Genomic DNA, 8,437 nt, shown 5'->3' with positions numbered 1-8,437 from the left:
CCCCCCAGACCGAGCCGCCCCTCCCCACGGGGCCGGGGCCCTGTGCCAAGGCGGGGACGCGGGCGGGGGGGAGTTGAAACGGAATCAAAGTTAGAAATTCCTTCTTGTCAAGTTCAGTGCGTGAAACCCAGTCCCTTCTCGCGCTGACAGCTACATGGGCCGGATTTTTCTCCGTTTAGCGGGTGAAGGTCACAAGGGATATAACTTCTGGGAAAACTTCTCTCAGTGGCAGCTTTTCTAAAATGTCAAGTGTCACGTTTTGTCCTGATCTAACCCAAAGCCTAGTACAACCAGCCCAGTCTTTCCCCCACATCAGTGCAGGAGTGAGGATGCCTCTGGGAGACGTTTTGAGGAAATGTAGCACGGAACTGAATTCTTTAAGACAGTCTCTGTTGCCCCCAGGGAAAGTTCTGGAAGGGAAAGGCTGTCAGAGAAGACCAAGGTGATGCACCTTCTCACCGAGACCCTGGGTTAAGGCCACGGTGTGGCCGGGGACCCAGGGACCCGGAAACAAAGCCCCAGGGCTCTCATGCGGCCCTGGCTGGGGAAGTTTCTGTCCTGATCCACGTCTGCGTCGTCTTGCGGGGTCTCGATCCTTGCGCGGGCTTCCCGGAGCCTCCCTGCATCCCAGCCAGGATCAGCACCCGGACACAGTCCTACTCTTCTACGTACACTCTGTGTCCAGTGGACTAGGGGGTCTGCGCCCGGGGGCTGTGGGACTCAGTCCCCTGTGTAATCACCTGACTGTGGTCCTTGCAAACCTGCAGGATGGGTTTAGGGCAGCGTAAAGCCAAACATCCATGGCCTTAGAGGGGGCTCCACCTTGCATTTGGACGAGGGTTCCATTTTCAGGGACACCTCCGTACAAGGCCAGCTTTGAGGACCCTCTGGGAGGGAAGCCGTGGAAACCAGCCCTTACCTCCGGAAAACTGATGACTTCACATTTATCCAAAAGAGAAACTGAGGGTAAGCTGTTCACTTACTCAGTGCGATCTCTGCGTTAGTATACTCCTGTCCTGAGCGATTAACGCCTTGATCATTTTTCTCGGCCGTATTTATTATTTATGAACAACATGCCCATGACGAATGTGCAAAGTATAATGTGTCTCTGAACTCAAGCCAATTTGGAGAATTATAGCAAACCCCTGGCCATTAGGTACTTGAAATGTGAGTTTAAATTGAACAAGGTTATGGTGAAATAAATAGGTTTTTTTCAACAGTACGGACCTTGATTCGCCTGAAAAAAATAGTTGGTCTCGATGTTCGGGGACCGCTTAGAGGCTGCGATATACAGGACTGCTTCTTTCCGGTTTATTTCCTTCCTGGGTTAATGAGACAGGCAGCCGTTCTGAATAAACTGCCTTGCTAGTTAATCTTCCTCCAGCAGATATTTACGCTCCAGACCACACCATCACAGCACAGACTCAAAATCTTCAGTCCCAAGGGGCTTGGTGCAGAGTACTATTCAGTGTAGCAGTGTTGACATGCTTTCAGTGGGAAGTGAGATGGCAATATGTCCTCAAATTCTCCTGTCCAGCCACAATAGAAAGAGCAGTGTTTATAAAGCTGACAACGTTCCAGGACTCTGAGGTTAATGCTTCTGTAAGTTCTGGCCTGGAAGGGGACCATCACGGCTCTGCGTTTTGGCACCCAGGGCTCTGGAACCCGTCCACGACAGTGAATTATTCAGATACCTGGCGCTCACATGAAAACATTAGGAGGGACAACACTGTCAGATATTTTCATGGTTTGGGAAGAAAACATCCCTACAGTCAGCTGGCTCACGGGAGTCCGGGTGTTTTCCTGACGACTCGAGATCAGCCCTGCGAAAATCAGCTCCCCTCGCGTTCGTGTCCGCAGGAGGAAGAACCCTGATGCCTGCAGCCGGCCGGGTCGGCGTTGGGGCCTGGCTGTGCCGCCGTGGTCAGGTGACTGGAAGCGAGTTGCCTTTCGGGCTTCGATCCTCTCGCTCGTAAAACGCAGGAGAACCAGCATCTGAAAGCCCGTCTCATTAGCAAAGCGCTTACTGTATGCTCAGCGTTCTGTACGTGCTGTTGTCGAACTCCCAGGGCGACAGTCATCCTAGCTTCCCCATGATCGGAGAAGCAGCGGGACTTGGCCAAGGTTGGCTCAGGGTAGGAGCGCCGGTGTCGTACCTGTGCTCCACCTGCCCGGGGTCGCCGCTCAGAGAACGTCCGTGATTGGGACTCAGGCTCCACACAAGGAAGTGGACCCGTGCCGAGCCGCGATGACCAGCTGCACTTTGTGAGGGTGAAATTAAGTGAGCTAAGTCATACAGAGGCCGCAGGGGCAGGCCCTCTGTGCGTAGGCTCTAACTGCTTCCGAGACTCAGTTTTCCCGTTTGTAAACTCAGGGGCCCATCGCCTTCTTTGCCGGGTGGTTGTGGGAGTCAGAGAGGGCGATGTATGAATGAGCCTCGCACACAGCAGGTGTTTTACAGAAGTCCTGTGAACCTTCCTGCCGTCGTCTGCCCCGTGTTCATGGTGGGCATGTTCTCTGTATGTTCTCTGTATGTTCTCTGCGCGTCCAGCCCTGAAGGCTGACGTTTCTGGAGGTGTCCTTGCTGTGCCCCCAGGGTCAGTGATGTTTCAGGCCCTTCCAGGCGGAGCCCCCTTGGGGAGCTTATTTCAAGGACGGTAGAAGGACAGTGTATCAGGTTGGGATTCCTAATCCCAGAATCCCTAGCCCGCCACTTACCCCTGAGCCACAGGCTTCCTCGAGGCCCCTGCGGATGAGCACCCCGAGGCCTCAGCGCGCCCGCAGTGTGGCCTCAGGCCCCTTTAGTCCTGTCCCGCCCGGGACTGCTGGTCCCCAGCCCTCTCCTCAGGGCCCGCACCGTCACCTTGACCCTCAAGGTGTCACCGTCCCGAGGTCAAGGACAGGTGCAGAGGATGCACACCTGACACGTTCCCACCTGGCCTAGAACTTCTTGGACTTTCCGACGGAAAACCTCTAACGACCCAAGAAGGAATGTGCCCCGGGGGCCTCCGTAAGGGTCTCGAGGCACACGTTTCATGTTTAGTGTGTAGGGCCACAACCTATTTTTATGCTTTAAGTTGTTTTTAATTATTTATTTTTTAATTAAAAAATTGTTTTGTTCTACTCCATAATCCTTTTGCTTAATAGAAAGCAAGGCAGCCCAGCACAATACCGTTCTGGGAAGCAGTGTCCTTGTCCCCTGCCAGGGCCACACTGTCACACTCTCGGTTTATACATGCCCCGCGGGCGCAGGGAGTGGGGGAGGGGAGGCCGTGTGTCCTTCTAAAGGATCCACCTCCTTGTGCCTCGGCCCCATGGAACCCACAGACCCCAAAGTGGCATTTCATCCCTGCCCTTGGGATGTTGTGGTGGCAGGGGTCCCTGGGTTCAGCCTGGAGATGGCAACAGGGTCACAAAGACAGGAGGTCATGCGACCGGCCGTGCAGTGCAGGCCTGGGGCAGACGGCGGGGGTTGAGATACGACGCCCTTTCCACGGACACCAACAGAGACGCACGTTCTCATGCTCAGGCGGCCACGATGAGTTGACCAGATGCCACAGTCATGGTGACATCTGTTTGTCACCCAGCGTCTGGCATTAGTGGCCAGCAGGTGGCCTGGAACTGTGTGGCCATTAAATCATGCCCAGCGCCCTCTGGCTACACTGACTTCTCCTTGGCTCAGGTGGAGCTCCCTGTGTTCTAGAAGGCTGCAAATTTATGGCACACATCTGTCGTGCCTCCCTCCCTCTCCCAGAGCAGACATTGCTAATCAATCATGACATTCTTTCCCACAGAGCCAGAACGACGCTTCGGAATCCTTCTCAACAACCGCCCGAAGCCAGCTGGTGAAATGGCATTTAGTTGGTGACGGCCCCTCACCTCTTCCCCTGCCCCTCCGATAGCCGGGAGGGGCACTGACAGGAAGCACCCCCGTGCAGCCCGGCGCCCCCACACTCACTAACAGAGCACAGACCGCACGTGGTATGCCCCCAGGCTGTCCGGTGCAGGGTTCCACTGGGCTCAGGGACCCCAGCCGGACCCACCTCGGGCTGCCGTGGCACAGCTCCCCAGACCACAGGCCCCAAACAGCAGGAAGGGATCTTCTCAGAGTCCTGGGAGCTACGAGTCCGAGTTCAAGGTGTAGGCAGGGCCGGTGTCTTCCGAGGCCTCTCTCCTTGGTCTCTCCTCCCCGGATCCTCACTCGGTCCCTCTGTACGTGTCTGTGTCCTACTCTCCTCTTCTTAGAAGGACACCAGTCAGTCCTGTTGGCTTAGGGCCCACCCATATGACTCCATTTTACCCTAATCACCTCTTTAAAAGACACTTGTCCAAATACAGTCACATTCTGAGCTACCAGGTTAGGACTTGAGCAAATGAATTGGGGGGGGGGGGGTGCAGGGGACACTATTAAGTCCATAGAAACGTCTGTTGGAATGAGACTTGAACTTGTCCCATCTGTAGCTGAGGGTATGGTCCAGGCAGGCACCAGCAGTGGGCCCCGTGCCCTGGGACGGGCACAGCTCCGGGTCCCTGGGAGGCGTGGACGCACCTGCTACCCTAACCTCCATCAACAGGGTGGCCGCTCGGCTTCCAAGATGACCCTCCCCTTGGAAGCTGCCTATTCCCCCTGAGACAGGAGGTGCTCTCTCAAGGGGGCCAGCGGGCTGAACAACCAGACATCTGTTCTCAACTGGGGAAGTGACCTGGGTCCCACTGAAAGGCAGAACTGCTCAGTGGTGGTCACGGCAGGTGTCCCCCTACGTGGAATGGGGCCCAATGGTGGAAGGCGGAGAGACGATGCCCTCAGCTTCTTGCATTCACCGATTATGGGACCCTGGGGATGTTCCCCCAGGGGCACGTGAGGGCCTTTGCCTCTCAGGCACCCCTGACCTGGTCCAAGTCCCGATCCACCGCTCGCAGCCATGAAACCACCGGGAATCACCCCTCTGCTGTGAGCCACCTTTTCTCACTGCTAAATGGAGGTATGAATACTGGCCTCCGAAATTTCAAAATTTTTTAATGTTTGTTTATTTCTAAGAGACAGAGACAGAGAGAGACGGAGGGAGGGAGAGAAAGCATGAGTGAGGGAGGTGCAGAGAGAGAGGGAGGCCCAGAATCGGAAGCAGGCTCCAGGCTCCGAGCTGCCAGCACAGAGCCCGACGCGGGGCTTGGACCCGCAAACCGTGAGATCATGACCTGAGCCGAAGTCGGACGCTGAACCAATGGAGCCCCCCGGGCGCCCCTTGACCTCTTAAATTTTAGGAAGAGAAGTGTGACTGAGTCTGAATCTGACGATGAGAACAGAGCTTACGTTGCAAGAATGGTGCAGAGAAGTTCTCAGACACCCCCTCCGGAGGCTCGTTACCAAGTGCACATTCAGAGGCCCGGCCTCCAACCCGGAAGCAGAACTTCCCAGCCCAGAGCTGGCAATGCACACTTTTTACAAACTCCGCCAGAGGAGACCAGGCGCACTAAAGCCCAGCGTCTGCCGTTGGAAGATTGCGGTCCCTGCCTGGGGAATGAGGGCGGCCGGCACACTCACTTGGTCTACACTAGGAATCCCTCAGAGTCCCCCGCCCTCCCTGGGCAGAAACAGGGACGCCCCTTGTCCCCTTGTGGCTCCAGGGAGACGCCCGTGAACTCCTACGCAGGCTTCACACAAGGGCATGTCACAGTCAGCTGGTTTGCACACAAGTCACGGCGCAGCCGGCTGTCCGCACAGCCTGTGGCCAAAGCCTCGCGGTCCAGGCCGGCGTGGCCTCCACCGCCACGGCCCAGAAAATCACAGAAATCACAGAAGGACGCACAGCGACGCCCGTGTGCGGAAAGAACCCTGCTTGTAGGTTTAATGTGATTGTGCCTTTTAACCGTCTCTCCCTCACAACGGAGGCCTAGGAGCGCTCCAGTTTCCATCGACACGCCAGAGAGAGCCTTTCGGATTTCCTTTGATCCGTCACACGGTATTTTTGTCACCTTTATGTAGAGTGAACTTTGGAATCACAGACAGTTTGCCTCTTTGCAGGACGGAGATTTTAATAGCTTAATAGCCGAGTGCTTTGGATTCAGGGCAAGAAACGTTTACCATCTATTTTTAAAGCGTACTTTCTCCTGGAAAATAATTTTCCGATGACTCAAGTTACGGATGTGCTTTGTAGAAGTTCTGGGAAATACTGAAAAATATAAACGAAGGAAGTCACACCTAGCTGGGGTGCCAGGCACGTCACCAGCCTCTTAGTGGCTCCTGCGGCTTCTGCCCCCGTGCACACGGTTCCTGGTGTCTCCGTTGGCTTGTCACGCGGTTCCTCGTGTCTCCGTTTGCTTGCCTGCTCAGTGCAGTCACTGAGGACCAACCCTGGGAGCCGCGGTCACCAGCACAGGAGGCTGTGGGGTTTGGTGGCACAGGGGGGAGGGACAAAGGAAGAGACTGGAGGGGGGGTGAGCCAAGGGCCGTGGGCAGTGGGCAGGACTGGCGCGGTGGGGCGGGCAGGTGGCGTTACAGGGGAGCAGGTGGTGGAAAGGAGCAGGGGAGGAAGGCACAAAGCCTCGGGGTGTCCGTAAACGTGACTGCAGACTCGGGGACCCTCCCCCACAGCAGGTGGAGCCCACAGCCCCTCCCCCTGCGCCCAGCTGAGGCTGGTCTCTCCCGGGACCCTCTCTGTGACCCTTGAGCCCCCAAGCGAGACGACACAGCTCCCAGGGAGAAGCACCAGCCGAGCCCACTCACCCTCCAGATGCATGAGCCAAACCAGCGGTGGCTGTTTTTGAATGAATCCCAGCAGCTGCTGGGAGCAGAGGAGCACGAGGTCCCACGGGTGGCCGGGTGGGGTCGGGGCCTGACCCCCAGGTGCTCGGCCAGGACCCTACCCGCAGAGGGATAGAAGTCACAGCGGCTGATGCTGGACCTCCGTCTGGTCATCGGACAGAGAAGCGGTTCCGAACTCAGGTTCTGCTGCTCGCCACTGGAAAGTCAGCACCCGAGAGACAGCGAGTGACGTTGGGAGAGGAAAGGACAGGTTTGCTGCAGCCGGGAAGCCGGCCACCTGGGAGGACGGTGGGCTCATGCCTCCGCGACTGCCTCCCTTGTCCAGGACGAGCCGGAGGGTTGGGAAGAGGAAGGCGCGGGAACAGGGAGGGGGCTGCGTGCAGGAGCGGGTGCCCAGGGGTCACTCGTAGGTCGAGGTGACCCTGAACGACGTGCTGGCATTCTCGGCCGTTTTTCAACGTGGTTGGGCCTTGTTGTCGTCCTTCACCTTCAAGGCCAGCGGTCTGCAAACCTCCAGCAAAGTACGTTATTTCTGCCACAGACCAAGGGACTCGGGTCAGCGAGGAGGGAGTGCATGAGCTTGAAGTCAGTTCACCCTCTCGACCAGCAGAAGGGCTGTTGGCGGCTCTGTGCACAGGCGCCTCCCGGTGCTTTCCATGACATCATGTCTCTAATACCACCGTCCTCCCCCCCCCCCCCCCCGCCCCGCGCTGACCCGCTCAGTGCACTCATCAGCCCTCCGGGTTTGCCCACGAGGAAACCGAGGCACAGAGAGGTTAAGTAAATTGCTCAAGCTGCATTGCCGGTTAATAGGATTTGGGCCGGGATTCAAAACCCTGCTCTCCCCCTTAGCCTCTGTCCCCCTCCGTGGAAGCTTGTAGAATACAGATGGGGTGGTGTCTGTGGAGGTGGAGGGGCCCTTCTCTGCACGGCGGATCCGGCCCACGGGGCTCCCGGACCAGCAGCAGCACCGGCACCGGGGAAGCTGGTAGGAACGCGGTTTGCATCCCTGTGGCAGCCTGGCTCTGGCCGCGGGCCGGCGCGATCCGGTCTGCCCGACGCCAGAACCGTGAGGCGCTGCTCCGCACCAGCTCCGAAGGGACACCGCTGCGTCTTCCCCGAGGACGGTCGTCTGCTCCTACACGTCCTCCTGGCAGCCGGGGGGGGGGGGGGCGTTAGCAGGGTACAAGAAGATGGCCTTAAGTTGAGCGGAAAAGAAGCCAACGCTTTCAAGGACTCTAAAGAGGGAAGGGCAGTTAGTAGCTGCGGGCTGGACGGCCCCTCCTGTCTCCCACACCCTCGGTGACTAGGACGGGACGCCGGCCAGCGTCCGAGTGCCAGTGTCAGCATAGAGGCACCTTGGGCAGAGATGGCTGGGCCCGGTGCACAGCGGTGGACGCCCCCAGAGCCCGGCTCCTTCCCTGTCCCCAGACGGCGCGGAGCACTGCAGGCCGGCGGACCTACTGTTGTGCCCACGGACCCGCCGCCGTGCCCACGGACCCGCCGCTGTGCCCACAGACCAGACCCACTGTTGTGCCCACAGACCCACCGCTGTGCCCATGGACCCTCTGCTGTGCCCATAGACCAGACCCACTGTTGTGCCCACAGACCCACCGCCGTGCCCACAGACCCGCCGCCGTGCCCACGGACCCGCCGCCGTGCCCACGGACCCGC

The sequence above is a fragment of the Herpailurus yagouaroundi genome, unplaced genomic scaffold (genome assembly GCF_014898765.1).
Source record: "Herpailurus yagouaroundi ecotype Mexico unplaced genomic scaffold, PumYag 185, whole genome shotgun sequence".
NCBI classification, from domain to species: domain Eukaryota; kingdom Metazoa; phylum Chordata; class Mammalia; order Carnivora; family Felidae; genus Herpailurus; species Herpailurus yagouaroundi.
The sequence above is the reverse complement of the archived record's forward strand: the minus strand, read 5'-3'. Positions refer to the sequence as shown.